This window comes from Cenococcum geophilum (assembly GCF_001692895.1).
Source record: "Cenococcum geophilum 1.58 unplaced genomic scaffold K441scaffold_43, whole genome shotgun sequence".
In the NCBI taxonomy this organism is placed as follows: Eukaryota; Fungi; Ascomycota; class Dothideomycetes; order Gloniales; family Gloniaceae; genus Cenococcum; species Cenococcum geophilum.
This window is the reverse complement of record NW_027137601.1, coordinates 769,747-778,621: the sequence shown is the minus strand read 5'-3', so window position 1 is coordinate 778,621 and position 8,875 is coordinate 769,747.

The following is an 8,875-nucleotide window of genomic DNA, read 5'->3' as shown; positions in this document are numbered from 1 at the left end:
AATACTACGCGCTATACTAGAATATAAAGCATTAGTTCTACTACTAGACTTATATATTATTAAACAGTTAATTAAGGATAAGAACTCTATCTATTAAAGAGGGCTCTAGAAGCTCTTTATATATATTANGTAGGTCTAGACAAGTAAGTTAAAATAGGTAATAGAAATAGGTAATAAGATATTTAATAAGACATTTAGTTATAAGTTGAGAGACAACTAAGATATAGTTNGTATAGACGATCTAGGTCGTNAGANAGTAGTATAATAGTNGTAAGAAAAGTCCGATCNAGGTNNATATATATTAACTTAACTACTATATAGAGAGTAGTTATAGTATAAGACTACCTAGTAGAAGAAAATATATAATATATACTAATATATATATAAGGAACGAGAGATATATATAAAGCAATAGCCCCTTAAAGGGGCAATACGCCTAAATATACTAGTTAGGAAGCCCTCTACCTATAAGTAATAGAAAGAGAAAAAGAATATAGGAACTATTNGCTTACTAAGTAGAGACCTAGCGCTATACTAGTAGAGCGCTATAATAGTAATAGAGGATAGGGGGTTACTAATATAGATAAAATAGGCAGATCTTAAATAGAAGTAATAATAGAAGAAGGTAGTAAAAATATATAATAATAGAAGAAGGTAGTAAAAAATATATAAACGCAGCTATTATAAGAATACCCTATGGTTAATACTAACTCTCGTCCCTATATAAAGGACTAATAAAGTTAAATCTATAGCCGCTTTTCTACTATAGATATAAAGGTCTTAAGGTCTTTAATATATAGCCTAATTATCTATATTGACTAAATATCTTACCTTAATATTATAATAACGGGTGGCCTATTTAATTAGTATACTATTATACTACTATTTTACAGTTTACAATACGTTAGTAAGGAACGCATACTACTTACTAATATAGGTATAATAAATATATTTATTATAAATACATCTTTATAAGTTAGGGGATTTATAGGTCGTAGTAAAATGGACTATAAGATAAAAGGAATTCTTTAGTTTGTATTTAAATAGCAAATAAAGATCTATATAGGAGGATACTAAAATAATATACTATTTCTAGCCCCTTAGGACTAAAATACCCCGCCTAGCTATAGCGGCTTACTAGCGAATTACTAGACCCTCCTATTACCACCCTTTAGATCTTTTAATATACCTAGAAAGTATAGTATATAAGGTAGACTAGAAGATATAAAGATATTACTAACTATGGTAAAGATAGAACGAGTAGGACCTAGCTAAAAGGAAATACTTAGGGTTTTCCCCTTATAGGGCTTTTCCTATATAGACTTAAAGGGACCAAATTGGGTAATATATATAGAATTAATAATAATAATTATTAGGCGGTTATATAGCTAATTATAGAACCTTCCTAGTATATTAGTGCTGTGTGTTAGTAGAGCTTTAAGCTCCATATAAGGTTTTGAGCAGAGCTTCAAGCAGAGCCTTGTGCAGAGCTTCGAGCAGAGCCTTGTGCAGAGCTTTGAGCAGAGCCTCGTGCAGAGCTTCGTGCAGAGCTTCGTGCAGAGCTTCGTGCAGAGCTTCGTGCAGAGCTTCGACCAGAGCTTCGACCAGACCCTCGACCAGACTCTCGACCAGACCCTCGACCAGAGCTTCGACCAGAGCTTCGACCAGAGCTTCAAGCAGACCCTCGAGCAGAGCTTCGACCAGACCCTCGAGCAGAGCTTCGACCAGAGCTCGACCGGAGCTTCGACCAGAGCCTCGACCAGAGCCTCGACCAGAGCTTCGACCAGAGCCTCGACCAGAGCCTCGACCAGAGCTTCGACCAGAGCCTCGACCAGAGCTTCGACCAGAGCTTCGACCAGAGCCTCGACCAGAGCTTCGACCAGACCCTCAACCAGAGCTTCGACTAGAGCTTCACCAGAGCTTCGACCAGAGCTTCAACCAGACCCTCGAGCAGAGCTTCGACCAGACCCTCGACCGGAGCTTCAACCAGAGCTTCGACCCTCGAGCAGAGCTTCAACCAGAGCTTCGACCAGAGCTTCAACCAGACCCTCAACCAGAGCTTCGACCAGAGCTTCGGACCAGACCCTCGACCAGACCCTCGACCAGAGCTTCGACCAGAGCTTCGACCAGAGCTTCAAGCAGACCCTCGACCAGAGCTTCGACCAGACCCTCGAGCAGAGCTTCCGACTAGACCCTCGACCGGAGCTTCGACCAGACCCTCGACAGACCCTTGACTAGAGCTTCGACCAGAGCTTCGACCAGACCCTCGACCAGACCTTTAAGTAGAGCCTCGTGCAGAGCTTTATATAGAGCTTTGTATAGGCATTCGTGCAGGCGTTCGTGCAGGCGTTCGTGCAGGCGTTCGTGCAGGCTTTTGTGTAGGCGTTTGTGCAGGTAGCGGAGGAGCAATAAAGCAGGTAATAAGGCCCAGAGTTAGTCTAGATATAATGCATTAGCTATTTAGGTGTTTATCTACTATAAATATTAATATAGGAGGTTAAATATTAAGAATTAGTGGCTCTAGCTGAATGTTTACTATTTTGGTAGTAATATTTAAGGCGAAACGTAGCGGTAACCACCAGGCCGTTCGCAATAATTTTGGCAGCGTTAGAATCGCCCTACAAAGTTCTAGAACGTAACGTTTGCTAATTGTTTATAAAGATATTGGTTTGTTATTAATTGGTAGCTAAAAAAATAGTATAGCGCGTGAGTTTATATAAGAATTATATACAAATTGGCGTAAGGGACTAATAAATTTCCGAACCGTATACCAGATGACAACAATATAAGATAATTAATCTATTATATAAGCAGCTTATAATTAGCTAATCGTCTAGGACCGAGATAACGTCCTCACAATATATCCAGAGCTTAGTTAGCATCTCTCGCTTAATTCTAACACTCTAAATAGCAATATCAATATCTATTACAATTAGCCTTTTGGCTTTTCGCTTTAAAATAAGGCTTATTTAATAGGGATAATATAATTAAACCTTTAGGTAAGAACTAGGCTTAAGCCGCAGATCCGGCTTAAGGGCTCTACTCTCTTAGCATCTCTGCACACTACTAAGCGACGAGATTTAAAGGGATTGCGATTTTATTCCTCTGTTTTTAAGTTAAACCATAAAACTATTCTAATTCTCTCTACGTATAAAAATCGGATCCCGCCGATAATAGGTACTAAGTAAGCAAAACGGAATATGCTCTAAAGGCACCTATAAGCAAAGATTAAACGCGCGAACCCTAATAGGAGAATAAAGTAAATATATAGAAGAATAAACGATCAAAGGAAGGATAAAACAACTATACTAATTCAAACTCCCTTATCTATCTACCCTTATATTAAAAGCCGGTCTATAATAAGTAATGTCTAAAAGCGGATTATAGGCAGCCCTAGAACCCTAGCCACAAGCGCGCTACGTATTTAGTAATTCTGCAATTATCGCTTCAAGACATAAAAGCCGTTCTTCAACAGTAGATCCTCCTATAGCTGGATTAGTAGCCTATAAAGGAGGTTAATAGTTATTATCTGGTAGGGGAGTTGCGTAGGGAGGCGGAGGAGTTGCGTAGGTAGGCTGAGGGGTTTAACCTACCGTAGCTCCTATGTTTGCGGTCCTAGTAGTAGCTCCTATGTTTATAGTTCTAGTAGTGGCTCCTATATTTATAGTTCTAGTAGTAGCTTCTATATTTATGGCCCCATGTCTACGTCTTAGTCTTATAGCTCTCTACCGCGTTTCTAAAGGAATAAAATCTATAGGGGAAATTCTAGATGCTGCGTATAGCCCTTCTAATAAACTTTTAACCTAGGGACGATTATGGTAGCCCTCTAGCGTGCTTTTAGCGTACTAATACACTCCAGGCTAGTTCGTAAATACTAGCTTTAAATATTACATTAGCGCATTTAAATACCCTCTAGTTAGAGGAGTGCTATAACATCTAAAAACGCTTTAGCCCGCAATCTATATTTGCCCTTTATCCTTAGTCCTTAGGAGGTTAATACTAGCGTTAGCCAAGATAAATAGCTCCTCCCCTTAATCTTATATCGCCTCTATATAGGCGTTAACTACTACCTCCCCTTCTATAAGATGTGATGCAACTAATTTATAATTTAAGAAACCCCCTTAAGGAGCGGGAGTCTGTAGAAGTACTTAATATCTACTAGCGTATAGTCTATAGCCTACTATCTCTCTTTTAACCCTATTGTTATAAACCTATCCTTTATATGGATATAACATGGGTCTAGCAGTTAGTATTACGCCATTTAAGGCTTAATTTCCGCCTATACTATTAGCTGCCCCTATACTTAGAATTCCTTAAAAAGGCTGGTTTCCGCCTAGATTAGTAGCTCCTTAAGGAGGCTAATTTCCGTCTAGATTATTATTGCCTCCCAAAGGAGGATTTCTGCCTATATTGTTATTGCCTTCTAAAAGAGGAGAAGGATTTCCGCCTGGATTATTATTGCCTCCTAAAGGAGGATTTCCGCCTATATTATTGTTGGCTCCTAAAGGAGGATTTCTGCCTAGATTATTATTACCTCCTAAAGGAGGATTTCCGCCTATATTATTATTGCCTTCTAAAGAAGGAGGAGAATTTTTGCTTAGATTATTATTGCCTTCTAGAGGAGGATTTCCGCCTATATTATTGTTGGCTTTTAGAAGAGGATTTCCGCCTAGATTATTATTGCCTCCTAAAGGAGGATTTCCGCCTATATTGTTATTGCCTTCTAGAGGGGGAGGAGGATTTCCGCTTGGATTATTATTGCCTCCTAAAGGAGGATTTCCGCTTATATTATTGTTGGCTCCTAAAGAAGGATTTCCACCTATATTATTATTAGCTCCCAGAGAAAGATTTCCGCCTAGATTATTATTAGCTCCTTAAGGAGACTAATTTCCGCTTAGATTATTATTGGCTCCTTAAGGAGGGTTTCTGCCTAAATTATTATTGCCTCCTAAAAGGGTTTCCGCCTACATTATTATTAGCTCCTTAAGGAGACTAATTTCCGCTTAGATTATTATTGGCTCCTTAAGGAGGGTTTCCGCCCGAATTATTATTGCCTCCTAGAGGAGGGTTTCCGCCTATATTATTATTGCCTCCCGGAGAATTTCTGCCTGTATTATTATTAGCTCCTTAAGGAGGCTAATTTCTACCTATATTATTATCGCCTAGCCAATTCTAATTAGGCGGAGATTTAGACTATAGGCTAACTTTACGCTAGTATCCGTAAGTTAGGACTAAAAGGCTGCACTTTAAATACCTAGCTATTAAGCTACTAAGTAGAATACAGTCTTGGTAGAACCTATAGTTATAAAGTAAGACTACTATTTAACCTCTCTATATTAGCATATCTTAGTATATAAGGCATTCTATTTTATCCCTAATAAAATCCTAGTCTTTATTTGGGAAATGAGTCTAAAACCTAGCAATTTAGGTAAGACAGACTAGATATCTATTATTAAGGCCGCCGCGCTAAATATAGTCCTAGTGCATAATATGGCTATAGCGTATATATCCATTTTATGTGTCTATAGGCTGACTATTCTCGACCTTATTCCTTATAACCTAATAATAAGAGCTATATTGGGAAAAGTCACTACGGGATCCTATTAGTTCTGCTAAATAAAACACTTGTTTTAATATATCTTCTAAAAGTTATAATAGAAGCTTATTCCGATCTTCCTTTAGTGCTTCTTCCCACTTTATATAGACCTTCTGTAGAGGGCTAATTTGTAGGGGGGGCGAAGCGGAAGATATATTGGGCTCGGCAGCTTCTCTAGGGCTTAGTAGTTAAAATCGGGTTTTAGGTTATTATAAAGGTAAAGAAGATAAAAAAGTAGCGTTTTTACTAAAGGATTCCCCTTATAGCCTTAGTAAGGAGGAAGAAGACTTACTAGGCTCTAGTAGCTGTTATAAGTCCTTAGGCGTAGTAGCTGCAGCAGTAGGAACAGAAGTAGGCCCTATATGCTATTATAGTGGATTAAAAGGCGGTAGCAGAAAGAGAGGTAATAGCGGTATATCTTTTCTAGTTGCGGCACTTATATTTATAGGAGTTTGTCTTATTAAACTTCTTGCCAGGCTTCTTACTATTAAGTTTCTTCTACTAGTTAAGAGAGTCTATAGGTTAAAAGGAGCCTCCTATTTACTTAAACGTGCGCTTCGTTATTTAGGACTTAAGGGTACTTAATTAGTATTAATTAGTTATAGCCGGGGAGGTATGCTTTAGAGAAGCTAGCTATAGTAATATTAGGCTAGCTAATAGAACGCTATAAGTAAAATAATTTTAGAGTAAATACGCAGGATATAATTACCGTAGTTAATAAAGTATTATTCCTTTTATACCCCTTTTTCTATATTATTAGGACTTTAGAGGACAAAAGTAGTTACTAGTTTAAGGCCTATTTTTAGGCTCCATACTAAAGTAGCTAAAATGCAGATAGTTAATATTTTAGAAATGGACCCAAAATAGAGATAATTAGGGGCACTACTAGTTCGCGTGTTAGCTACTTTAAAATAGGGTCCTTAGGACCAGAAGCGGGTTATAAATAATAATAGCAAAAAGGGATATGTTTAGGTCTTAGGGTTCTCCACCTAAAGTATTTTCTACTAGATAACTATTAAAAGCGTATTCCTACCTGTCTTATAGACTATAATATAGACGCTAATTCCAGTTACTAAACTAAGGTTTTAACTATAGAACCCTATACTATAAATAAATCTTTCTTTATTAAGTCCTTAATATAAAAGGCCAAGGAATTTTAGAAAAGAGACTAACTAGAGACTCTTTAAAGGCTTATAAGGGAGAATTTCCTCTTATAGTAACGTCTTGTACGTTATTAGGAACACTAGTACTCTACGCTTAATCTACTATAGAAGGTCTATAAAGCTATCCAGTTAATATAAAAGGTGCTTAAAAAATATACTCATAAGGAAATAGTAGTTAAGTGAGATTAGCTTGTGTTCTAGGGAATTAAGAGGGAATCTACTAAAGGTTTAGGATTTAATCTAGGTAGGTAGATTTAGTAGAAGCTACAAACACTACTTATTAGAAAAACATAGTAAAAAATTATATAATCTATTACCGGGTGCTTCCTAAGTAGGTAAAGTCCTACTATAATATCTTAGTAATTACCTAACTAGTAACTAACTAACTCGCTATATACTCTACGTAGACAATAGCAGTTATAAATAGTCGTATTTCGCTAGTTTTAAGCGCTAACCGTCCCTTAAATATATGCTTTTACCTTACTATAAAATAAAGAACTAAGGAGACAGTTAGTGCTTAGTGGCTTAAACCTATCCCTCTTTTATTACCACAGCTTAGACTAGTCTTCGCCTTAAATAAAGGTTCTAGATTTAAGGTCTATAATCTTTATAAGGGGATATACTAAGTGCTTAAAAACTAGAACCTAGCAAGGAACTAAAATATAGCCCTTCTAGATAAGAAAAGACCTATAAATAGCTAAGAGGAATAGGGCCTAAATTAAACTTCCTTTATTTAGCAAGAGTGGTTAAAAACTTATATAAACTTAAGCTATTTTAAGAAGTAATCAGTAACGTTAGATGGCTTAACGATTTTAGGTATAGCGTCTAGGCATTTCCTTAGAATAGGAGGCTAGGATCTCTTAGCGAAGGACAATATAAGACTTAGCATTTCCCCTCCACTCCTACGCCACCACATCTACCATTCTTTAAATTTCTAAAATATTTAGTGACCATTTTAGAAGCCGAGGAGGTCTAAAAATAGCATTAGGCTAAGCTAGCTTATACCTTAACTAAATTAATAGTGCACTAAAGAGGGCTTTCTAAGAGCACCTATATGCACCCTTACTTTAGCCTAATTAAACTATAGACGTTTACGGGTCTACTAAACTGGTTACTTAGCTATGCCCTTAATTATAAACGTAAGTAGCTAGCGGTAAAGTTACGCCTAAAGGATATAAGCCAAGCGATAAAAGTATATTCTATAATAAGGAAGGAAGTTAGATTAGGGAAGGCGGCTTAGCCTAAACCCTATATTCTATATAAACGTTAGCGACGTAAGATTTCCTTAGCCGGCTTTTTAGGTAAATATACCTACACCTCTGTCCTTAGAAAATAAATATTTAAGGGGATTATAATAACATTAATTCTCTACTTTTAAGTTAAACTATAAATAAATATTCTATTTCTCTCTACGTACAAAAATAGGATCCTACCAATAATAGGTATTAAGTAAGGTAAATGGAATAGCTAAGCTTAAAGGACCCGTAAGAAATAATTTAACGCGCGAATTCTAATAGGAGTATAAAGCAAGAATCAGTTAATCAATTAAAGAAAATTAAGAGAGCCTAAATAGAATAAAACTAATTCTAATATAAGGCCTCACCGTATATGGGCAGTTAACGCAAATCTTATTAGGCAATTTTATTATTTTCTTTATCTATCTGTCCCTATATTAAAGCTAGTTTATAGTAAATAACGTCTAAAGCGGATTAAAGGTAGCCCCGTAACCGCGTACTTTTTAAAGTTACATATCTACCTATTCTATTTACACTGCGCATTTAATAATTCTGCAATTATCGCTTTAAGACTTAAAAGTCGTTCTTTAATAGTAGATCCTCCTAAACTAGCTAGATTAGTAGCCTATAAAGGAGGTTAATTACTAGTATTTAGTGGAGAAGTTATATAGGGAGGCCGAGGGGTTACGTTTAAATATAGAGGCTAGTTATTAGGTCCTGCAGCTATTGGGCTAATAGGCGTAGTATAGCTAGTACCTAGTAGAGGGGTTACGTAGTAAGGCGGAGAAGCTTAAGCTCCTGTCGTTCTAGTAGTAGTATTCCAACGTCTACGTCTTATAACTCTCTCCCGCGTTTTAGAAGGAGTAAACACTAAAGGTAAA